The sequence below is a fragment of the Micrasema longulum genome, unplaced genomic scaffold, assembly GCF_059751315.1.
Source record: "Micrasema longulum isolate JH-2025_06_02 unplaced genomic scaffold, ASM5975131v1 h1tg002267l, whole genome shotgun sequence".
Lineage (NCBI taxonomy): Eukaryota > Metazoa > Arthropoda > Insecta > Trichoptera > Brachycentridae > Micrasema > Micrasema longulum.
In genome coordinates this window covers 511,523-538,474 of record NW_028279425.1, presented here as the reverse complement: position 1 = coordinate 538,474, position 26,952 = coordinate 511,523, and positions in this window count along the sequence as shown.

Below are 26,952 nucleotides of genomic sequence, written 5' to 3'. Positions count from 1 at the left end.
AAATTCAGAATACAAAATATATTTTATATCCACAGGAATTTATTCTGGTCTGAAAGGGTTAAATCGATTTCAAAGTTAAGTGCTCTATGATTTTTTACTTACAGTCACAATTTCTTTTTTATTGGCTTTTCATAACGTTTCATCATCATCATCATCATCAGCCGTCTCTTGTCCAATGTTGAACATAGGCCTCCCCCTTTAGTCTCCATATTTCCCTATCCTGAGCCAACCGCATCCAACCACTTCCTGCAACTCGTCTTATTTCATCAGACCACCTTGTCTGAGGCCTGCCGACACTTCTCCTACCCGTTCTGGGTCGCCATTCCAGGACTTTTTTGGTCCATCTAGAGTCTGTGATTCTGGCTATATGTTCAGCCCAGCTCCATTTCTGGTTGGCAGCCCTATGGACCACATCGGTGATCTTTGTTCTCGCTCTAATCCATGTATTGGTTTTTCATAACGTTTATGATAGTACAAATAAAGAATTGTCCAGTATATTAAGGCTGTAGTCTGGTAAAACGAACGCAAAATTAATTTTCTTAAGAAAACATACGATTTTGACATTTTAAATCGAATGTTTTTTTTAATCGCGCAAAAATTAAAAATTAAAAAAAACACAAATTAGATAAAAACAGTAATTTTCTAAGATATTTCTGTTAAAAAATATAATTAAAAGTTTTATGTAACTAAAATTTGATTCTTTTTAGACCAGAAGATTACGCCATTTCAAATTTAGACTAAACTTAGGTATCTGGTTTATCAATAAAGACTAATACCCGTATGCAGAGACAAACCTTAAGGTTAGGTTAGTACATTTTATTGTCTTCACCTTTTGGTTATTCTCAGCATATGAGATTAGAATGTACTTTCCTCACCTTAAGTTTTGTCTCTGCATACGGGTTTAAGTATTCAACAAAAATTTGTATAATAAGATAAAAAGTTGAACATGAATGTGGCTTAAGCTAAATTTTAATTTGTTGGTTTTGAAAAAAAATACAAGCATTTTAAATCACATAAATTTTTGTGACATTTTCTTTTATTTCTACGTAAAATTATGCCTGCGGTAAACGTAAAAATTAAATTTATTAAAATGCTTTAGGTGAAACCTTTTTTTATAGATTTTTTTTAAAAAAAGAAGATAATTCTGGTTGTAACATTTAATTTATAACAACATCTTATTTACTTTTTTGCGACCTTGAGACCTGCCGTTATCGTTTTCGGTACATATATATTTTTTTATTTTTTTTATTAACATAAATGGCAAATCTGCCTTAAACAAAAATTTATAATACTAACATATTTAGCTTTTTTTTTTTTTAAAACAAATTCCTTTTTTTAAAATTTATTTTGAAGAAAACATAAAGTACATAGGTGAATCAAAGCACAAAACACCCATGCTTAATTTGGATCAAACCCGGAACCTTCTGTACGTGAGTCACGCATCTTAACCACTTAATCATGGAGGCTGCCATTCTTTTATTAAATTAATAAAACATAAGTGTTCTTACAAACTACAAATGTATCAGAGATGCATTCAATGATTCAAGAAGTACAAATTGAAAAGTTTGTTCGAACAAAATTTATATTTGAAGCACTCATTTTGTCATTTTGTCATTTTGAATTGAGAAATTAAATTAGGGACGTAATCGTTTTAATTAAAAAACCTTTATAATTTAAATGATCTTAAACAAAATAAAAAATACGTGCGAAATATTTGATAAACTTTGCTGATGTGTGAAAAAGTAAAAAATATATCACAATTCTCATTCTTGCTCGTCAATAAGCACAAATACACATACTCGTACTCGTACACACATTCTCAGAGACACTAAAATTTCACAAACACACGTCTCACCCAATAATTTCTTGTATTTTCTGTGTAAACTTAAATGGCGGAATTAATCAAAGGGCCATGTTTTAAAATACAAATTTCATCACCGCCATTTCCATATCTACACCCAGAGTGGTGCATAGAGCGGCGAATTAAAATTGAAATCGCAGGAAATATCATAAGCATGAACAAAAGGCTAAGGTTTTGAGATTTATTTCTTCAATTTTCGTGCTGAATGTTAATTGTTACTGAAAAAAAAACCAATTCCAAATTAATACTTGTATGGTGATTATTGATCAAATCCATCATCATAGTACACCAATCGCAGCGAATCTTAATCATTTTTGTTACATGAAGGTAAGATGATCAGTCTCACGCTTCAGGTACCAGTCCAGAGTATGAAATATTTTTAGTGTAAAGATACCTTTTAAAATAAATATTTCATTTCAGCCATGTCAGGAATCGATCCTGAGACCTCTTGCATGGTAGGCAAACGCGCTGACCATTACATCACGAGGCCGACAATTAATCAAGTCTATATTAGCCAAAATGTACTTAAAATTAAAACTGTATAATTAAAAATAACTATTAGTTTGTGACTATGTAAAAACTTCGATCTTGATTTTCCAAAAAACAAGAATTCTGACTTGGCTAGTTTTCTTTGTAAGCTCACGATATATGATGTTTTTGTTACATTCAAAGAGAGATTATTAGTCATAGGCTTCAAGTGTCAGTTCAGGATTTAATGAAATATTACATAGTATAAGAACATTCTAAACCCATATTTCTGGTGTACCCTGTCAGAAATCAAGCCCGTGACCTCAATCATGATAGGCAAACGCACCAACCACTACGCGAAGTGAATTTATCTTCGGTGGATTTCCTTTTCCAAGATTTTGATTTAAGAAAAATCATAAGTTTTGTAGTAAATATTTTTTTTTAATATAGATAGATTTTTTTCTGTTATTTTCCGAAAAAAAATTTGTTTGCTTACAAAAGATAGGAAACTAGTAAGACAACTATTATTTTTATTGACAATTATTATGGCACCAAGTGATTTTTTTCTGTTTCCAAATCTAAAGAAAGACATTTGTGGGAATCGATTTGACGACGATGACTCATTAAAAGCGGCGATTAATGAGCATTTTGATAACAAACCGGATTCATTTTTATTTTGAACGTTTAAATAAATTGATTGCTAGAAATAAGAAGTGCATAGATATTAAAGGTGACTATATTGAGAAAAAACAAATATTAACCTTAGATTTTTTCTTCATGCCCATACCAAAAATACATTGAACGCCCCTTTAAGTTATTATTTAATTATTATTTAGAAATGTTAAAAAGATAATAAAAAAATCCGTTTAATAAATCAAAAACAAAAACGCAAACCTATAAATAAATATTCATATTCTACTCCCACAGTAAATAAAGCAAACCCACCTTAACAATGAAGGCGGATTTTTTTTTTTAATGTCATTTTTTCAAAACAATTATCTAATTCCCTACCATCAAACATTAAACCTGCTTTCAACACAACTAATAATATAGGAACATTGTTAAAAAATCACAAAGACAAAGTCCATTAATATAATAAATCTGGGATATACCACCAATTAGGTTGTTATTATTGCGATTCAATCTACATCGAAAAAACTAAAAAAAACTTTAATATTAGAGTAAAAGAACATTTAAAATGCTTAAATAATAATGATTTTTCTGAAATCGAAAAACATGTGATAGAAAATAATCATAACTTTAATAAAAACACTGGATTAAAAGTACATCATGTTAAAAATAAAACATTAAAATTAGACAATTCAGAAATCTTAGAAATTAAAAAAGCTATTCATAATAAGAAAAAAATAATTAATAACCAAATAAACAATATTTCTTGAAGTCCTCTCCTGTCTAGCTTCGAAAATATTGATATCAAATTACCACCCTTGTAAGGAAAAAAGGCATGATTTATTGGGTCAACGTGTAGCATTTAGTTAACATGATAAAAATAAAATAGGAATTAATTCATTAGTTACGTAAACCTTGACGAAAAAGCTTGTTTGCTTTGAAACCGGTAGGTGGAGAAAAAAAAAAGAAAAAAATAGTGGTTAAAAACAAACTTGTTTTATTTATTTTATTCCTTAATTTTAAAAAAAAAGTGTTTTATTATTGGAAGAACTGAACCGTTTTATGTCAACATTAAGATATTATTTTTGTTAATTTTAAGTGAGATTAGGTTCGTTAAAAACTATGGAATTAAATAGTATTTAATAGCTGACCTTCCTTAAGTTTTACATTCCTTTTGATAATATATGCGAGCGTCTATTTTAGTATGGAGCCCTTGTTTGATGACAGAAAAGATAATAAAATGAGGTGTTTTTGGCTGGGAAAATTTGTCTACAAACGATAACATTGGCCTACTTGCTTGGTAAAAAATAGCTACCAATTAACTAGGTTAGACACATCTAAAGTTGTTTGAGCATCTTAAACGATTCCGATCATTTTTGTGAAAACAAATTTATCATAGATTAATTCAATGATTAAAAAAGTCAAACTTAAAACGTTTGTTCGAACAAAAATTATATTTGAAGCACTCGTTTGGTTATTTTCCGAATTAAAAAAAATAATTTGAGGCGGATTTGTTTTGATTGAAATTGCAAAATAAATTAAATTATCATACATAAAATAAATAAAACGTAGCTGCAGTCCAATTAAATATTTGACAATCTTTGTGAGTCTGTAAAAGTTTTCATATAAATTATTCAAAGCAAAAATTATAAGCTTACTCGGTTCACTGATAAGCAGTAACATATTTACATAGGCTTCGTAAATCTCAAAAGGCTGTGGTAAAAAAATACTTTGCGCGCGGTGATGTAACATTGTGTGACCTTTAGCAAAATACGGAATATTCTGAAGTTCAGACATATGAAGAAAAAAAACGACATACTGTTTAATGATTGAATTAATTAATTCTAAAAACACGACGATGTTTGCTCAGAGAAATTTCTCTTTTGTGGCCCCAAGAATGTTGAATATCCTGGATAAACATATTAAGTTCTCCAAAATGAAATCTATTTTCAGAAAGAGTGTATAAGTCTGGATTTCGTCTAAGGGAAGAGGGAGGAGACTGCTGCGAGATATTACATAGATTTATATTCTATTAAGCGTGTTGTCCGGATGCCCTTTGAAACATGTTTGTGTAATAATATTTAATGTTTATTTTTGTTATTTTTTCATTATGGACGTGCTTTCCCTTTTCATAATGTTGTATCTTAACTGAACACAAGGCTCTTGGCCTCATAGAGTTTAAGATACGTTATCATTATATTTTTTGTAATATGTATGTATTTGATTGAATAAAAAATATATTTATACATATAAAATAACTCTTTTTCCTTAATTTATTAAAAGAAAATTGTTTGGCACTGTTTTTACTAACACGCGTGCACCGCCGCTTACTGCCAATAGCCGACTTAATCTCTTTCACACAAACGCCAAACACAAAACAGCGTCTCTGTCTTCTTTTTTATGAGTTCTATACTCGTGCTCATTCTTATACAGGTATTGGTACCTTTTCCGTTTATCCAACTTATTAAAGCAGGTAAAACTGGAAGCGTTTTGGGGTTTTTGGATGGTCCTAGCTTCAATTAGAAACTATTTATACAAAATGCAAAACTACAGAGACACGCCGAAGGTATATGTCGTGTGTAAAAATTATTGCTCCAGTGCCATAATCCAACGGGAAAATAGGAGAATACGTTTGTGTTAAGAAAAGTGAGACCGCGTTTCCTTTTATCTTAACATTGCAAAAGCATTTCACATGTTGATCTGATAAACTATGCATTGTCATGAAATTATATTTGTACAACTGTTAGACTGAATATTTGAAGGCTTTAAGAATCAAGATTACTCTGCACTCCACTTATCAATATAAGTCCATAATATGAATCTTTCGCAGCCAAATAATTAATCAGCCACTCAATGTTCATTAAATGCCGGCCTACAATTTAATGACTAACGAACGCATACCCAAAATGTTGAAAGCAATTTTCAACGAAAAGGCTGAACGTCTCACAACCTCTTTAATTGTAACAGAATAATAACATCCGCTTAATGTTTTAATCTTTTTTTATTATGTAAAGTTGGGTTTGGTTAGAATCGGTTCAGTTAAGTTTAATATTTTTTAAAAAAATTTTTTCTTCTAAGCTTGATAAGTTAAGTAAATAACCTTAAAATTTAACCAAATATATCCTAATCTAACCTAACTAACTTAATGAAGTCACTGAAATGAAATATTTAGGTGTAATGTTGGATTCAAAACTTACATTTCACCAAAACGCTAAGATGGTAATAAATAAGATTGCAAAAAAATACAAATTTTGGGAAGGATCAGAAGATTTATTGATAAGGACTCCTGCAAAACTATTTACAAAGCAATTATTGAACCACACGTTAACTACTGTAGTAGCATTTTATTTTTATCAAACAAAGAAAACATAGATAAACTAACTGTATTACAAAATAAAGCTTTTAGAATCATTTTGAAAAAAAACAGATATACGAGGATAAAGTCGATGGTAAATGAAATGAAATTATTAACATATAAACAAAGAATATTTTACAATACAATGATATTTGTTCATAAAATTATAAACTCTAATAAAAAAACAGAATTTTGGAAAAAAATTGATCGGAACCAGCATGAACACAATCACAATACTAGAGAAAAGAACAAAATTAGACTTCCATTTAGGAAAAAGGCAAAGTCACAAAATTCAATTTTATTTAAAGCAATTAAAAAGTATTACGAAATGGAAAAAAAAAATTATGAAGAAAAAAACATATCAAAATTTAAAATAATGGTCAAGACATATGTGATAAACAATTTATAAATTAAATATATTTGCAATGTTATTATTAGAACACACATAACAATATGTATGATATGTGTGTCCTATTTTAAGATTTAAATAAAAAAAATAAAAAAAATATACAAAAAAATAACTTCAGATAACAATTTCGGTGGTTTTTGGTTTGGCCGTTTCCAAATGGTTAGCTTTAAACCAGCCAACACGATGAACGTTTAGCTATCTTAATTCATTTAACGAACGGCCTAGCCATTCAACTGAATGCCGGCATTCGATAAACAGCCTATTTGAAGGGCTATTAGGTGGTGACTGATCCACCAATAAATTAATTAAACACAACACAAATAGTACAATCAATTTTATAAATCTACCTTTTTCGAATTTTAGAGATAAAGGTTTATGCAAAATTATTTGCAAACTAAATAAGCATAAATCGAATATTTGGTTTGACTCGTTTAATAAAATTGTTGATTGTAATAATTTACATAATGAGCGAATCAATTGTAAAAAACAAACATTGAAAAATAATATTTACATTGACATTAAATGTTATCCAGTATTTTGTAGATAATAACGCAGCTCTATTTTCATAAAATATTTCAGAGCTTGATAGTAGATAAAATAACTGCACTTCATTATAAAAAAATATACCTATATTCTCAAAGTAATAAAGCGCGCGTTACCTCTTATAATGCCAGCCATACGGTCAAAAAATGAAATAGTATTATCAATCACGAAGTTAGCTACAGTTCGCAACAAAACAATGGGCCGTACTTAGGACGAGAATAACCAAATCTATTATAATATGAATTGTGATGACTCTTAAATATACTGATGTATTTATTTACTTAAAAGGTTGGAATTCTAGGTTGGGTTATTAAAATTTTAAATATTTATTTAATAGGGTGTTTTCACACTAAAATATTTTATAGTTCCTGGACTGGTACTTGAAGCGTAAGACAAATCATTTTACTTTCATGTAACAAAAATGATCAAGGTACGCTGAGATTGGTGTATCAATGCAGTGGCCTATGCACCATTGGGTGCGGAAAGTGAATGATGATGATTCTGTTTCTAATTTGTATTTCTAAAGCTCTCCTCCATACGAGTATTTAATTAAATTTATTTAATCCCGTCCATTAGATCTATTTTGCATTCATGTTTTTTTGAGTATCAAAATAAAAAATAAAATATGGCTGTTTCCATTTGTAGTTCTGCAATTCTTTTTTATATTTTATACACACATGAATCATGTTAAGGAAACCCTCATGTGATAGTAAAATTGTTTTTTTATTTTTATTTCTTAACTTACGTTTGTGCGTCAAGCGTCTTGACCACTACATATCGGAGGCTGCGGTATTCACGTTCACCCTGCTAGGAATCAAACTCAGGACTTAAAAAAATGATAGGGGAACGTGTCAACCACTGCACAACGAGGTGGACTTATCTTTACATGATTTCCTCATTCAGGATTTTTACCTGAGACTGTTCGAGTATCGAGTCAAAAACGCTCTTCTAGGGTTCATCATCATCATCGTTCCCCATCCGCATCTAATGATACATAGGGCACTGCTCGGTACACCAATTGCAACGTATCTAGATCATTTGTTACATGAACGAAAGATTATCGGTCTTACGCTTCAGGTACCAATCCAGGGTCTATGATATATTTGAATGTGAAAACACCCTTTTGAATAAATTTTTCATTTTAACCTTGTCGGGAATCTAACCCGAGACCTCTTGCATGGTAGGCACATGCACTGACTATTACACCACGAGGCCGACAAAGGTAGAGGGTTCAGGATTCTGTTTCTTTAAATATCGTGAGCATACAGCGAAACTACGGCAACTTTTCTGATTTTCGCTCAGTGGGGCAGGATTTAATAAATCCTGGCCAGAAGTCTGATGAAGGTTTTTAAAAATAAATAAGGGCACAAGAACATCATTTATCGGCCACTTAAACCAGCCAAATACAGGTCATAAGCTCTGTAAATGCCTTGACATCCATATTCTCTTCTCAAATATGTTTTCCCTCTCTGTTGCAACAAACTTAGATCTTAATAACTCCCTAGGGAGGAAATCCAGCCTGGCTGCAAGCATTTGGACATACTCAAACGTTGTAGAATCAACGTACTGGTAAAAGAAGAAGTATAAAAATTGGAAAATTGTTTTCAGGCGTTGTCTAGTAGGTAAATTGGTTCAGCCGGATGAATCTCACCCGCATGATAAAGGTGTCAGCTCTTTTACTTCACAAAAGTTAACAGATGGAAGAGTCGAGGAAATGTAGATGTTTAAATATGGGCAGAATGGTGAATGTTACACAGTGTGCAAAGTGGCCACTTAAACCAGAATGCCAATTAAACCAGTCAATGACAGGTCATGAGCCCTGTAAATGCCCAGATGCCTCTAGAATGCCTCTTCTCAAAAATGTTTTCCCTCTCTGATGCAACAAATTTAGAGGTAAAAAAATATTTTAAAATTCGAAATGCATATTTTCCATTAATAAAAGCAATGAAATAAAATAATTACGAGAACTTTTTAAATTGTACAATTATACCAAATTAGTTTTAGTGAAATCGTCAATCATCGGAATATTCACCAGTTAGCGAGGATGATTCTGATGAATGCGATGAGTTTACCTATTGGAAGAAGGACAGCATTTATCACTTCGGAGCCGCGATTATGAACGGCTTTCTTCATCGGTATAAACTAAAACGATATAAACTAATATCGACATTTATGTATATCGATATTTGAACGTGTTTACAAAAAAAAGTAAAAGTATTATAACTTTTATACGGAAAAAATTATTTTACTTTGTAAATAACATTGAAGGTAAATTTTAGCTTCCCATCAGAATACGGATCCGAGGCCCCGATTACAATGGGAAGTAAATATTTATCTTCAATGTTATATACAAAGAAAAATTCCTTTTTCCGTGTAAAAAGCAGAATATTCATTCATTTTTTTCTTCTTAACATGTTTAATTATAGGTTACCGACGAAGATACTTTAAATGTTTATGCTTATATACTAATTTTTTAACACAAATATCGTTTTTTTTAAACAAAGTCGAATATAACTCTGTTAACTTTCCATTCTAATAGAACCGATATGATGACCGACAAATGGAAGAATTGAAGAAACATTATTGTTTGAACAAAAATTGTGAATGTGTAACAAGTGTGTAAAGTGGCAACTTAAACCAGCCAATGACAATTTATAAGCCCTGTTAATGCCTAGACATCCATCTTTAAAATGTCCTCCATCTATATTGTTATTATTTATTTTTAAAATTTATTTTAAAAAAACTCTATTATTAACGAGTATTAGGATACCATAAACTACATATATGTTTGCAAATTTAATATCTCAACAGAGTGAGATATTTGATGAGAAATTAGTTGTTGTTTTTTTTAACTAGGAGTATAAACACATGTCTAAATGAATGTATATTTCCTGAGTTGTGAAAGATTGCAAATGTGATTCCAATACATTTATCTCGAGACAAATCATCGGTTAAGAAATATTAGCTCATTTGTATTCTATCATGTTTTTGAGTCGTTGGTCTATGCAGTAAATTTAGTTTACTTTAATTCACTCATTTGTCCCCAGCAACATGAACGTGTTCCAAAGAGGTGTATTGCGTCAAATTTACTAGAATTTTGTAATTATATTTTTTCTTTAATGAATGAAAAGTGTCAAGAAAAATTCCTTGATAAAATCAACGATCTTATTCTAGTTTAAAAAAATAGAAGCAATCGGCGTACATGGTAATTTCTTGCGTTATGTGAAAACATATTTTTTAAAAAGAAGTTAGATTGTTTGCATAAAAGGATTCGAATCATCGCCAATACCTACGACATCTGGTGTGCCACAAGGATTTAATCTTGGACCGATTTTATTTTAATTTTCTATAAATAATCTTGGCTCTCTCTTGAAATGCATTTTTAGTGTATTTATTTATTTATTTATTTATTTACGGACAAAGTCCATTATAAACATTACAATTAAAAGAAATTTTTACAAAGGAATAAAAAAATATAAGGAACAGAAATAAGCAGCAAAGACAGATGATAGATTTTTTAGATTAAGTAAAAAGCATAGTCTAACTATACAGATTCTTTAGCTGATTTGTAAAGAAAGACATCCTTACACCATAATAATCAAGATCTTGATGATCGTTCACCCGCCTGATCATTCTGGGCAAAGGCGACTGTGCACCATAATTGGTCCTGTAGTGACCGAGGAAAAGCATTTCATTATTTCTTAGTCTACGGGTGGGAACGTTAAAAAGAATCTTTTGCAAAATTTCAGGGGCATCAATGAGACAGTTCATAATTTTATACATGCAGATTATATCTGCAATGCATCTGCGTTTTTCAAGACTTGATATGCTTAAAAACCTCTCCATATCAGAATATGAATAGTCTCCTCTTTCCAATCCCATCTTCCATGCAATTTTTCCTATAAAACGATGTTGAACTGATTCAAGGCGCTCGATATGAACAGCATAATGAGGGGACCAGATTACAGATGCATATTCAAGAATAGGGCGAACTAAAGAGCAATAAAGTGTTTTAAGTGTAAGCATACTTTGGAAATCAGACGTAGTTCTATTAATAAAGCCTAAAATTTTTAAGGATCTGTTTACTATATTATCAAAGTGTTCCAGAAAAGTTAGTTTATTATCTAGGATCACTCCAAGATCTCTTATAGAGGTGACAATCGAAAGAACTTGGCCATTAAGTTTATAATCAAAAATAAAAGGATGTTTACATTTATGGTATGAAATAATTTTGCATTTATCGATGTTAAGTTCCATGTTATTAGTTTTGCACCAAGTATGAAATGCATTTATGTCTTCTTGGAGTCTGACACAGTCATCAATATTTTTAATTAGCTTAAGTATCTTGTTATCGTCAGCAAAAAGCCAGAATTTTGTAAAAGAAAAAACATTAGCAGCATCATTAACAAACAGATTAAATAGAAAAGGGGCCAAGTGGGCACCCTGTGGTACACCAGAAGTTACTAGGAAGCTATTTGATATGAAGTTATTGATTTTTACACTTTGTTTTCTATGTGAGAGGTAAGATTTTAAAAACGATAAAAAGGGATCTCTAATGCCTACAGCACGAAGAGCACATAAAATGTTGTGATCAACTTTGTCAAAGGCCTTGGAGAAGTCTGTATACAGTACATCAGCTTGAAGATTATTCTCGAACGCTGTAAAAATAGTATCAGTAAAAGAAAGCAAATTGGTCGTCGTTGATTTGGCTGTCCTAAATCCATGCTGCTCCTCAATCAGCACATTTTTAAATATAGGTGTTATTTTTTTTGTAATAATTGATTCGAATAGTTTAGGTACAGGAGATATCATTGAAATGGGTCTATAGTTAGTTACGTTAGATTTATCACCAGATTTGAATATCGGTCTTATTATAGAAATTTTCCAAATATCAGGAAATACACTCGTTGTTAAAGACATATTAAACAGTAAAGACAGAGGCTTGGCAAGACTAGATTTACAATTTGATAGTAGTATTTCAGGAATACCATCTGGACCAATACATTTACCATTACCAAGTTTACTTAGAGCGATTCTGACATCCTCAGCTGACACTTCACAATTATTCAGGTCTACAGTATTAGTATAGCTAAATAAGGAATTAACATTGGAAGAATTATTAACATATACTGAAGAAAAATGCGTTGCAAAAAGATTAGCTATGTCGGTACCATTAGATGCGTGTTTATCTTTAAGAAACATACTTATTGGCAGATCGTTATTGAAACGCTTATTAGAAACAAAACTCCAAAACTTTTTGGGATTTATGGACAACATTGTTTCAGTTTCATTGATGTATGATCTATAACAATTGGATGATTTAGACTTCGCAAGTTCTCTTAGTTGAGAAAATTGTTGATAAAATTTGAGATTCCCAGTTTGTTTATAAAGTTTGTGGATCCTTTTCTTTTTCAAAATCAGAGTCTTTAAATCAGAGCTAAACCATTTTGGAAACTTAGGTTGAATAAAATTTCCTTTTGGGATAAATTGTTCCATCCCAATTGCGACTTTATCATTAAATAAGATGACTGCATCATTTATATGAGAATTGCTTAGAAAACTGTTCCAATCAATTTCTGAAAGATATTGACTGAGGCCAGCATAATCACCATCTTTAAATTTAAGATATAATGAGTCATTAGGTTTGAGTAAGTTATTAGAAAATGAATGGCAAATATCTCCAGAAAGTGGAGGGTGATGTTTATCGACTGGTAATAATGGATCAATGGATTCAATGACAGTAGAATTAGAATTATTGCTAAAGATTAGATCAAGGCAATAGTTATGCTGATGATTTAAATATATTCCGTAGAATTGAAATATTAGCTGATCAACAAATGCTCCAAAAAGATCTCAGTACTTTAAGTACTTGGTGTGACATAAATTATGTGCATCTAAATACTTAAAAATGTTAAAAGATTACATTTACAAGAAAAAGAATAACAAAATATTTAATTTACAGTGTTAATAATCTGAGCATTAATTCAATTAACACGATTCGAGATCTCTTGACTAAACTCTTTACTAAAGCTTTACATTTCACGATCATTTTAATAACATCAAATAAAAAGCCATTATGATGTAAGGATTCATATACAGAATATGTAAACCTTAAATATGTATCATTGATAATTTGTTTATACAATTTATTAGTTTTTAGTAATTTAAATTTGGATATGTAGTCTGGTCACCACATTACATAACTCATATTAATTTAATTGAATCTGGGCAAAAAATTTATGTCTTTAATGATACATTAAACAATTATAGGACAACTGATACGCAAGGTATAAAATCAAACATTTTCTTATGTTAATGAGGTGAAATAATTTGTAATAATCTGTAAGCATAATTTGTTGTCATAACTTTCATAACATTAATTGAATTTAATGAAGCTAATCAATTTAAAAAAAAAGAAAACACAAATTAGTTTTTTTTATTTATTTGTGTATGTTGTGTTCACTCGTTTTTATTGATGAACAATTTCTAAACCTAACAAATTGTGATTAATATACCAATGTCGTATATATTGTTAATTGTTAGTGAGCCATAATAAATACAAAAAATAAGAAACAATATGCTATAAACGTATTATATTTTAGAATAGTAAATAGAAATCATCAGAATTTTTATGTATTGAATGTTGTTGTGTTTTTTGTTTTTTGTGCTATGGATTTATATAATTAAATACAGGTATCCCTTCGAATATGAATAGTTCAATGGTTTAGAGATCTGTCTGAGATCTGAATTGCCCAACTTCTTCCAATACTCTCGACTGGAGCGGCACTATGCAATGATTTATACAATATAAGCCAGCAACGTCGGTATTTTTCTCTGAGAAAAGATTTCCAGTCAAATTTACGGAGTATAATGATATGACTGAGCAGAGGCAAATTGTCCGTATAAGCGATTACGCGCAGCTTACTATTGTAAATTACTATAGAAAATAAGATTTTTTATTGGTTACATTTATGGGAAAATAATTCAAATAAATGTTATTTATTATAAATTACCGTCAGCGTTTATATATTTTTCCAAAAGTAAATATAAGTATCGGCGCCCAGCCTGTTCCCAGTGAACGAAGAAACTAGCGGATTACATCAGATTATTTTTGCATACAAATGTGAATACTGTATTTAAATTCTTAAAACGTAGTTGTTTTTCCTACATGAGTAAACTTGCAGATTACAAATATTATTTGAACATTGTCTATTTGAAAAATAGTATTTCGAACACGATTTTCGAAGGACTATTTTTCTTTGATGGGATACCGTTGACATATTATATATCACAGGACATGTGGCGTTAAAGTTCGGAAAGAGTGAGATTCGAACATCGGACCTCTGATCTGTGAGTCCACAACACTAGCTACGGGACCACAACCCGATTCAAACGCTCTCTGACGTTCTTCATCTCTATTAAGTGCAGAATAAGCTACGTTAAGCGAGATATATCACGCATGGTACAGGGTAACATGAACGTATGCATGTAAATGTCAAGAACAGGTTTTTCCGTCAAATTAACACATTGTCTAAATAAAATGAATACAGAGGCTATTCCACTTTTGATTCCGGTTTTTCCTCCAATAAAACTTACTCCAACTGGCCACATTTTTTTTTCCAAAATCTGTTAAATTTGACAGGTATCTAAACAGTTAGGCAGAAAAGTTACTTTTACAACAAGACAACGATATAACTCAGGCTCTCTCGGGGCATGGATGCATGAGGGAATATCTGCATCGCTTTGGGCTGCGAGACGATAGTTGCTGTTCATGTGATGGCATCACTGAGCAGACTGTAGAACATCTTCTTATTTAATGTCCAATGTTTGATAGGCCGAGGTGGGAGCTTAATGCAAAGAAAACACGCTGATTGCTACAACTAATAACCTAACTGAGCTCCTGAACTGTAATGATTCACGAAGAGAGACTGTTCGATTCATTACAGGGACGATCAAGCAGGCTAAGTTATTTAATGGTGGTATCTAGCTTCTTTTGTTTTTTTTGTGTCCAATTTTAACGATTTTTATTTATTTATTTTTTTGTTATTTGTTAATGTAATATTTTTAGAGTTATTTTGTTTATTTTGATTCTGTTTTATTTTTATTTTTATTATCTACGGTGAAAAATGTTTAAGTCAACGGAATATAACCTAAAGATAAATATATATTCGATAAAACCTTGCACATAACAAAATCAAGGTACAAATAATTTGCAACAACAAAAAAAAAGAAAAAACGATAGGTCATAAGCTCTACAAACTACTAAAACTCTACATTAGTTTCCCTAAAAGGTTTCGCATCACTATCGAGATGACTGCTAGTTCTAGTTTATTTTTACTAGCTTTTTCACATTCATCCAGGATAGATATTTTGACAAAAGCCCCTTAATAATTTTTGATACCGTTATTGTTATGCCCGAACACATTGCGCCGTGGGTCGGAAAAGGGTACTTTGGATTCAAAAGCCATTGCAAGCACAAGGGAGATTATGAAAAATATTCCTGTGAGCTTAGATACATCGGACGATTGGACATACAAAATAAAGGCCGTAAAAATATGTTGTTTACAAAAAACACACTACATCGCAAACTCTTACTTTAATGAAAAATATATTGGGTTTCCTGTTTTTAATAATATGTAGCAATCATTTTTCTTAGTTAGAATGATTAAAATATGATAGCCATACATTAAAAATAAAATTCTGGTAAAAAAAACCTTATTTTAACTTCTATTTTTATAGGGCAGAACGGTTTTTTTTTAAACTATTCTTATTTTAAATAGTTCGTATTTTAATATAAGCTTTTTCAGTTTTTTTTTATGTTTGACAGTATAAAAAACGTTTTTTTAATCCTACCGCAAAAAAATATGATAAACTTCCGGATAAAGCCGTCTTAGAGCTTCCGATCATCAATCAAACGTCTATTTTCAAGCGGAAAGTAAGACCTGATTCGAAATAAGAACAGAACTTTTAATTTGGCTGTTACCCTTGACATAAACCTTCTTTATTTGAAAATAGGAGTTTTTTGACCCTCATAAATAAAATGATTTTTTAAAGTTACTTGATAGTTCACTTGATATCCTTTATTGTAAATCCAAGCTTGGACAAACACTCATTTTTTATAGCTCCAAAACTGTTTAGTACATTTCATAGGGACAATAATATGAGAGTGATTAATTATTTGAATTTGATTCGATATAAATTTTTGTTGAAATTGAATAAACAATGGCGATTTTAATAGCTTCTTTTTTTAATGAATAAAATATGCTTTTCTTTTAATTTTCCCATTTTTCGAGACAAAAAAAGTGGGATCTTATATTAACATTTATTTTTTAACCTTTTTATATCTATTGTATTCTTCCAGTAGCCTTTATTTCAATTTAAAGTATATACCCACACACAGGCCATGCCTTTATGGGATTTTGTTTGTATTTTATTTTTTATGTAATAGTTTTTTTCTTATTTGTAACTAACGTATACCTAGGTGCGAAGGTTTTCACGGTCACTGTTATCAATGTGTTTCTTTTTTAGGTGATTCCGTGTGTGTTAGATTTGTTCCGACGTTTCGGCTACCATTGCAGGAGCCATCTTCAGGGTAAGCTGAGTGTTTTGTAGAAAAAAGTGTGTGTTTAAGTACAAATTATTTGTACCGTGTCGCAGTCGACAGTGGGCGCATTTCTGTTCATTTTCGCAGTATGTAGGTGCTGGGAACATATTTAAACTTAGTTGCCAAGGATGTGATAAAGTGTACATAGGACAAACAGGTTGCACAGCAAAGAAAAGGGTTAACGAACACAAAAGAGAGTGCAAACTTGGGCATCCTGACAAATCTGCAATAGCGGAACACTTTATACACTTTAGACACCGGACATTTTTTCGCATTTGAACCGAAAATTTTGCATACATCCAGTAATTACAGTGCACGAATAATAAAAGAGGCAATTGAAATACACAGACACCCAAATAACATAAACAAAGACGACGGGCTTAAATTAAACTCAACATGGTTCCCAGCACTACATACTACAAAAATGAATAGAAATGTGCCTACTGCCGACTGCGACACGGTACAAAATACTAGTAGTTAAACACACCCTTTTTTCTACAAAACACTCAGTTTACCGACTGCAACACGGAACATATTACTAGTAGTTAAACACACTTTTTTCTACAAAAAACTCAGTTTACTCTAAAGATGGCTTCTGCAATGGTAGCCGAAGCGTCGGAACAAAACCAACACACACGGTATCACCCAAAAAAGAAACAAATTGACGACGTATACCTATTGTAAAATGCAAAGAAAAAAATAAATAAAATGAAAAAGTAGTTACCAAGCATTTTTATTTCAAAAACATTAAATGTGTATACGATGAGGTCTTAAAAGCAACGAATAATAGTTCGGGGAACCACACTTTGCAATAATAAAACTGCGTATTAAACCATAAAAAATAATCATAAATGTGATTTATTTGAAGGTATAATTTTATAATAGTAAGACTCCTAACAGAATTAGACTTCAGAAACATATTACTGTTGTTGATTATAAAACATGAACATCAATTAATGTACTCGCAAAATAAGTCCTTAAAATCATTTTTAAAAACTGAAGTTGATGAATAAATTGGAAGGATCAAACTTTACAACAATATAACTGCATATCCAACTGTTTCTGTATCTCTCAATGTCTGGCTTATTTATTTTATATTATTTATTGAAAGAAAACAACAGCCATTGTAACAACAAAAAATACGCGGCACCTCTGGTTATTTAGTTTAAGGCATTATGATCGCCCGGCATATCATACCCAATAGTACTTATTAGTCCTTATTACATTGTAATACGATTTTTATTTACAAGGTAATGCTTAATAATAATCTTCATTTTAATTTCTTTTTGCCAAATATGCCTCGCACTGTGAGCGGGCAATCTTTACAAAGTCATTTAGAAAATATTCATATTACTGACCCTAGCGAGAATACTCGCAATCATGAACCTAATTGAAGCTGAATGATGAGTACTGCCGCTGACAAAAAAAATGTCACTGAAAAGTTACTACACAGGCTAAATAAAATCAAAAGAAGAAATGGAATCTGAATTGTTTCAAGAAAACTAAAAGTACGTCTCTAGCAAGTGTGAGTGGCGAATATAAATATAGATATTCAGATGATGGATTATTGTAAACAATGCAATGAGTATTTGAAAAAATCAATAAGAAATGCTTAGCATGTGACAACAGAGATGGAGAACATTTTAGAGAAAAGAATATAGAGGCCTATACATGTATAGGGCTTATGACCTGTCATAGGTGGTTAAAGTGCCCACTTTATACACTGTCATTCACCATTCCGCCTACGTTTCAGTATGCAATTTCTCCAAACTTCCATCTATTGATATTTGTGAATACTACCCGGTTTGTAGCACTATATTCCTCAAGACTTAAGCAATACGGCACTTTTCTAATTTAATGTTAGAGTTTCCATAAATTATTTATTATTCGATTTCTTGGTAAGATTTGTGCTGTTTTTTTTATAATTTAAGAAATACAGTTTTTGAAACTCTAAGAGTTTATTTTCTTATTCACGAAGTAAGTGAATTAACTTTGACCAAAATAATCAGTGCCATATTCACTCATTTTACTGTATTGAAAAAGAGTAAAAAACTAAAATTAAATTTGCCCATACATAGGGGACGCGTACGAGTATTAGGCATATTAATCAGGTTCAATGCCTCTGACACAGTAATTCTCAGTTTCTAGGTTGGTCGTTAAAGGGTTAGATGGTCGTAAGGAAAATACTGAAAGTACTCGTATATAGAGTGCCAATAAAACTAGTCGAACTTATCAAAGCCAAACTGTATTACTCGTATCAACTTGAACAGCGAATGGCGAAATACAATAAATTGTCACATATTGCTTTAAAGTCTTCACCAAAGTTTTCTAGTGATGCATCCTTGCATCTTTTTTATTAATGTAATTAATTTGAAAAATCAATTAAATTGAATATTATCCATCTGCTTCTCCCAAAAACTCTACCGCCTGGAGTATGTCGCTGATCAATACTTTATACAGACGCAAATTAACTAATTGAATTTGTAGAATATGTGGTTACAGCAGGATGGCGCGGCGCGGCGCGGCGCGGCGCGACAACGCACACAGCACGAGCGACTGTGGATTCTGAAGCATGCGTTTCCCGTCCGTTAAATCTCTAGTTTTGGTGATTTGCACTGGGTCACGAGATTTGGCACTGTGTTCTATTGGATGATGCCAGAGATGAGATGCTGAATGGAATATGGGTCTGGTGGCCAACAGTGGGAATTTTGCACTCTTTCGTCGGTTTGTCCAGACTTCGGTATCCCGTTGGGAGCTCTTCAGATGCGCGGAAGCTTAGGTGGGTTGATTGTGGTGCGACAAGCAACTGGATACGGGAGTGGTATTCGGATCCTCCGCCTCTGATCACCAAAAGAGTTCTTCTTAATTCAAGGCCGTTTTCTCATTGTAAATTACAGTGTTTTTAATTATGTCATTGAAATTATTTATTTACTCATACCTTCATCTTGTTCCTTTCTAAATATTAAATATGTTATATTTTCGTATTTCCTTCTTTTTTTTCTAAAAGTTAAATATATTAAAACCATTTTTATTCATTGTTTTTTTATGCATTTATTTAATGTTTTGGAAAAATATTTTTATTGTGTTCTTATTACTTGAAGCTTTAGTCAATATTTTTGTAAACTGTAAATTTTGTTCAAAGTTTAATTTTTAATAAAGGCATTGACATTCCTTGAGAATATTTTTGTAAAAAATTCTCTATGCGCAGTTGACAATGAGTCCCCAGGACTCTATAACAACTGCGAGTGGATGGTGGGCTTTAGGATCCCCTCAATGGACCACGAGATTCCTCGAATTGACCGTTCCACGCCTTTTCTTTCAGGTTTTTTAAAGTCATGCAAACAAACCACAGACTTTGGCCCTTAAGAAGAACATCCGACTAAAACTGAAAATTTTATCACCAGAAAATTTTGACAAAAATCATAGGAAATGCGGTCACTTAACTTACCCGATAATATCTTTACGACATAATGAAAGAGAAATTAAACTTAAGAATACGTAAACATAATCAACAAAAAGAAACAAATATTTTTATGTTTAATCGAAGTACTTTAGAAATCGATTAACGATTTTTGCACCACCTTGTATAAATAAATCAATGAATATGATCCAGCTATTATTGTAGGTAACGGGCACGGAATCTTGATAATAAAGGCTTAAGTCTGTCGGTGAGTTTTTGTATGATCAGTCTTGAATTTCACTCAGCAACTAGCTATATTTTTGATCTGATAAACAAAATTTCTCCTCAACACCGCGTAAATATTTTAAGGAAAACAAATGAGAACATTATCAGAAAAAAGTGTATTTTGGGCTGGGAATAATAAATAAACAGACTTGAGTTAAGCAGTTTCCGCCAACACGATTGGAAATCTAATAATAACCAATTATGTGTGTAACAAATATTATGTTTTAAATATTTTTGGATAACATACAAATCGCCATTTTCACAAAAATACGCCTAAAGCCCTTTGAAATTATGATTAATTTAATTAATTATGAGAAAAAAAAAATTTGCGATTGTAAGCCACGCCGCGCTCTTCAAATAAAGACAGTGAAAATGCAGCCGAATACAGTTCGACGCTGGAAAAGAAAAAGTTACCATGCGACGTGTAGCAACTTTACAGAGGAGCCAAAGAAAGTTTTTTTTTTTCAATTAATAAAGAATCTTGTTTTTTTTAACTTATGAAGGAATTACGCCAAAACAATACGTATGTATATTCACTTAAAAAAAGAAACAAAACACTTTAATAATATTGATGTTTTTTGTTGATATTTGAAGGTACTATTTTTACAAACCCGGCAAAATCCACCTTTTTTTAATTTGAGCAAATCCCAATAAACTGATACAATACTTAACTTCAACTTTTTTAAAACTTTAATTCTTTATTATAATCAGTAAATATTTTACACGTAAGCAGTGGTGACATTAGCATGATTATGTCAAGAAACAGTAGTGAAATAAAAAAAATAAATTATACGTTCCAACTTTACAATACTCAAGTAAAGGTTGCAATGTTTGCAACAAACCCGACCAATTAAAAGTCAAGTTATTACAAATAAAGCCGTATGTTTAACTGGCAATGTTATAATTATTCTAAAAAATTGTATTCTGAATAAGTTTCAATCAATATCTCACTTTTTTAAGATTTTGGATTTTGCTGGCTTTGCAAGTAGTACCCTCATTTCATGATAAAACTCCATAGTTAATGAATTTGATACTGACTGAACTTTTTAGCAAACTTTTTTTTTTATTTTTATTTTTTTAATTTTTTTTTTTTTAAATTTTATTTCATTGGAAAGCCAACAGACATTTATACATTTATAAGAATCAATTATACCATAAATACATATCATAAAGTCCAATTAGAGGCTTCCACATAATATTGTTATTGTAAATGTTGTCACATAAAAATTATACATAACATAAAATAACTAATCATACAAAACTTATAATATTACTAGAAATGTTAATAAATATTGGTCACACAGTTGCACATTCCAATAAATAATACAACTATAGTTGACCATACAGTGTACATTTATTATGTGCCTACATACAGAACTGCACATAACCTGCATAATATAGGCTGCGGATTCAAGGCGCAACATAATAACTTGAATTATTTTTGGAAATTTCACTTTTAAAGGAAGTTAAAGATATGTTATTAATATCAATACAATTTAATTTCTGATTACACATATGGCAGGTTCTATTTACAAATGAATTTTGAAAAGATTTAGTTTTACATTTAGAAATTTTAAAAGGATATTGGTTTCTGGTCTGCGTTACTGGGACTCTAAAATTAATAAGTGACAGAATCTTAGGGAAATCTATCATGTTATTCAAAGTTTTATACATAAAAATGGCATCAGCCATGTTCCTTCGAGTTTGGAGAGTTTGGAGTTTAGGTAAGTTTATAGATTCATCTGGACCTGTATTCTGAGTCAACCGTCTAAAATTGCAATACGATAAAAATTTTGATTGTATAGATTCAATTCGGTTAATGTATTTTTTGTATTGAGGGCTCCAAGCGGGAGATGCGAATTCTAATTGACTTCGAACAAATGTAAAGTAAAGAGCTCTAAGAGTGCGCGCATGATTGAATTCTCTCCCTAAACGGGAGAGGAAACCTTACATTTGGTATGATTTTTTCACAATTGAGTTGACATGTGCCTCAAACGTTAACTTATTGTCAAGTAGAACCCCGAGATCCCGCATCTCATTAACTTTAGTAAGTACTTGATAGTCAAGGCAATAATTATGGATGATTTTAAAGTTGTTCCTTGAAAATGTGAGCACAGAGCATTTTTTAATATTCAATTTTAGTAAGTTTTGTTTACAATATAAATTTAATCTATCGAGATCTTCTTGGAGTTTGACACAGTCTAAATTAGATTTCATTTTTAAACATATTTTCATGTCATCAGCAAAAAATAAAAAAATTGCAAATTTAAAGCACTTACTAATGTCATTGATAAAAATTATAAATAGTAATGGCCCCAAATGCGATCCTTGTGGAACGCCTGAGGGTACATTTACAACATTGGAACTAAACCCGTTTACGACTACTGATTGTAGTATACTATTAAGGTAAGACGTCAACCACCTATGTAGATTACCGTGGATACCCAAATTCCATAATTTATTGAGTAATATACTATGCGTAACAGTGTCAAAAGCCTTTGAATAATCAGTATACACTACGTCTACCTGAGTTCCTTCGTCCATTGTTTTTAAAACAGATTCCAAAAATACAACAAGATTAAAAGTGACAAATCTAAATTTTACAAAACCATGTTGGTTCTCGATGATAATGTTTTTGACAGCATTATAAAGTTGACTGTAGACTATTTTTTCAAAAAGTTTGCTGATAATAGTTAATTTTGAGATTGGACGATATTTTTTTATATCATTTTTGGAACCAGATGTATATATAGGTGTTATAAGGGCGCTTTTCCACATATCCGGAAATACGCCTTCACTTAATGATAATTGAAATAGTAGAAATAATGGTTTAGCGATTTCATAACAACACATTTTAATGAAATATGAAGATATGTTATCACTACCCCCGCTTGTACTATTTGAAAAACTTTTAATATGACCAATAATTATCCTTTTTGAAATTGAAATTGAAAATATGTTGACATGATCATCAGTTTGTATGTTTGTGTAAGGTAATTGTGTGTTGGGGGTGCAATGATTGATGGAAGAAACAAAATGCTTTAAAAATTACTCATAAATATCACTGGGATTGTCCGCTGTAATATCATCAAGAACCATAGATTGCGGCAAACTATGATTTTTGTTTTTACTCTTAACAAAATTCCAAAATTGCTTCGGACCTTTACTAATTTTAATCTCAGAGTCATTTACAAAACTTTTTAGGCAATCTTTGGCTATTTTTTTTTTGTCTTGCGCGCAGAATATTAAACTCAATCTTTTCAAGGGGGTTATTAAATTTCTTCCATTTTTTGAAAATTTTGTATTTTTCTTTAGTGAGTTTAATTAATGCTGGACTTTACCATACAGGATACGAGTTATTTGCTTTGCATTCTCTCGTGGGAATATTTACAGATATAAGTTCCCTTAAGATGTGATAGAATCTATCTACAGCAGTGTTACAAGAAATATTAAAAAATTCGCTATCCCAGTTGATATTCTGAAGGGAGTTATTAATTGTATTATAATTTGCCTTTTTAAATAATGTTGTAGAAATTGGTGTAGAAACGGATAATTCAAGTTTAATACATAAAGCGATATAGTGCCGACACTCAGGGATGAGAGGCTGGCTAACTTGTTGTAAATGTTTATGTTTTCTGTCCCCTGATCAATTGATCTCCTTATCTACAAAATATGTTAGAAATATAATAAAAGCAGTAAACGTTGTAAACAATTTACCAGTCTTGGATATGCTTAGTTAGGCGAAAGCGCTCGTTGGTCAAAGTAATTAAAAAGTGAAACTAGACCAAGAAGTTTTATTGATAACGTTATCATTAATTTTATCAAAATCATTAAAAAACTTTAATTGGCTCTTTTGCAAACTTATTACAGGTCGCTTGGTAACTTTTTTTTTTTCTAGTTGCGTTTTCACTGAGTTCGTTTAAAGACCACGGCGCGGCTTATAATCGTAAAAAAAATATATCTTCATTATTAATTGAATTCATCTTCCCTTCAAAGGGCTTTTGGGGTATTATTGTGGAAATATCGCTTTGTATTTTATCCAAAAATATTTAAGATATTTAAAACATAATATTCGTAACACACATAATTGTTTATTATTAGATTTTCAATCGTGTTGGCGGAAACTGCTTAACTCAAGTAAGTTTACTTATTATACCCAGCCCAAAATATTTTTTTCTATAGCAGTGGACGAGGCAAAATTCGAAAGTGATGAAATGGAACCAACTAAATTATTAAAATTTTGGGGCCCGTATTGTGCAATCAATGTAACTTTTATTTTTTTTTCATTTCGCTTTATTCATCTCGCGTTAGCGTCCCTCAAACACTGACGTATTTTTGCTTGTCGCCGTAGATCCGACACAGCCCCGCCGCTGGCATTTTGAATAATAAATTAACTGTTTTACACTTTAACTGGTTTGTAAGCACACTGCGAAGGTTTCGCTAGCGTTGCAGTTTTGATGTAACTTATGGAGGTATATCTTTTGTTTTAACACCTATGTCATAAAGGCTGCGTACGTGTGTACGATAATGTAAACTCCATATTTCACTCGCGTAATGATTGGCACACACGTCTCGTAAGGGCACGAAGTGTGAACTTATAGCGCTCAGCAAATAATAAGCGCAAACATAGGTTGAATGCAACGAAAGGGGTTTTTTTACTTCATAACGCTCTTAGAAACCGAGCGCGCGCTTATGAATTATGTCCCCGTATTTCTCTCAGTATTTAAATAATGATTTAAACGCACACTTGTACTCACACACACAATCGAGAACATATCGTATGCGGAAATTTTAAATGAGGAAGTTCCGTGGTTTTTTAAATTTTTATTATTATTTGTTAAAAGACTATTAATTTAGGTCCATTTTTAACGAGTTGTAAATAACTCACTAATAGAAAATGGGAATCAAGTTAGGGTAGAGTGGGATTCAAACCATGTGTCCGAGACACTAGCCTCTGGACCACAACCCGATGCATTTCTGAAATTACTCCTCGTGTGACGTCTTAAGTCCTCTTCGGCTTCTCGGCCAGTTCTGCCGATTGGGCCGTTCATTTACCGTAAACCAGAAATCTTTCACGACTCTCTTATTTACGGTTGATTCATGTAAACTATTTACGTCGTTCAAAGTAGTTCATTTTTATTTTTTAAAAATAAACTATTTTTTCATGTATTTCCAAGAAACTTTGCCCCAAAATTTAATGCTCTAACTTTTACCGCGCGTAAGAAAATATTTTTTGTGTCCATTTTCCCGTAGGGCTGAAGTTCCTCATTATGTAAGGAACAATCCTTCAGAAAAATAAATTTAAAGGCATTTCAACTCTCTGCCGACGGAACGCCGCGACCTACTTGGCCACTTATTTCAGGGAAAGAGCTCTATGAAAAGGGAAATAAAATATTCTTATTGAGGTGCTACTACAAGGTGGAGAGCACTGCTTGCATTGGAATAGGTAACTCAATTCTAGTTGGGGCCATCCAATACACATTCAAATGAACAAGTATTGGTGTGTCTCTACGCAGAATACAATAGTGTGTGCTTATTGAGCACGTAGACCCGATTCGCACGAACAGTCTAAATCCACACGGCACGGTAAAATTAAGGTGGATTGACATTTTTTTACATTATTTTCTGTTCATTTAAAATTATTCAGGGGCTATTTTTCCCTTTTTGCCTGCATACATTGTTAGTTTTCACTAGAAATTGCTTTGCGAAGGTGCTGACCGAATTCTAAGAAAAGGTTTATGTCAAATAAATCATCGAAATAAGTTGCAGATAATTATAGTTCCAATTAGTCTATATTGAATAAATGTATTCAATGGGCAAAGGAGAATCATGAAATAAACAAAAATTATACATTTTTGTAATACATTTACTACGACGCGGCACTAAAAAAAAACAGAATTGCTACGAACCGCCCGTCGAAGTCTTAGTAATTATTGTTAATTTTATATTTTTTTCCACATAAAAAAAAAAGATTTAAAAAAATGTAGTAAGTATATTGTTTATAAGGAAACATATAAACTATTTAACGGTAACCAAACACGCGCTAACCATTATACCACAAGTAGGGCATAATTTTTTAAAAGTGAATGTATTATTGAATAATAATAATTGAATAAAAAATAATGTATACCGAAAAGTAACACGCTGTATACGAGCTTTACATTTGTGTGAGTAATGCGATGGACTCAACTTAGGGTGCGTGTATATATGTACTTAATCGAATTTTTCTGTACGCGAGAGGTAAACTATGGTAACTCCAAATATGATGAAATCAAGTTATTGTTATGTTGAAATATTTTTTTTCATCCTCTGTTACATGGTAAATAGCATTAACTTCTTATTTCATTGATAACGAAAATATGTATTTTATTTATTGTAACTCCACACCCAATTAAAG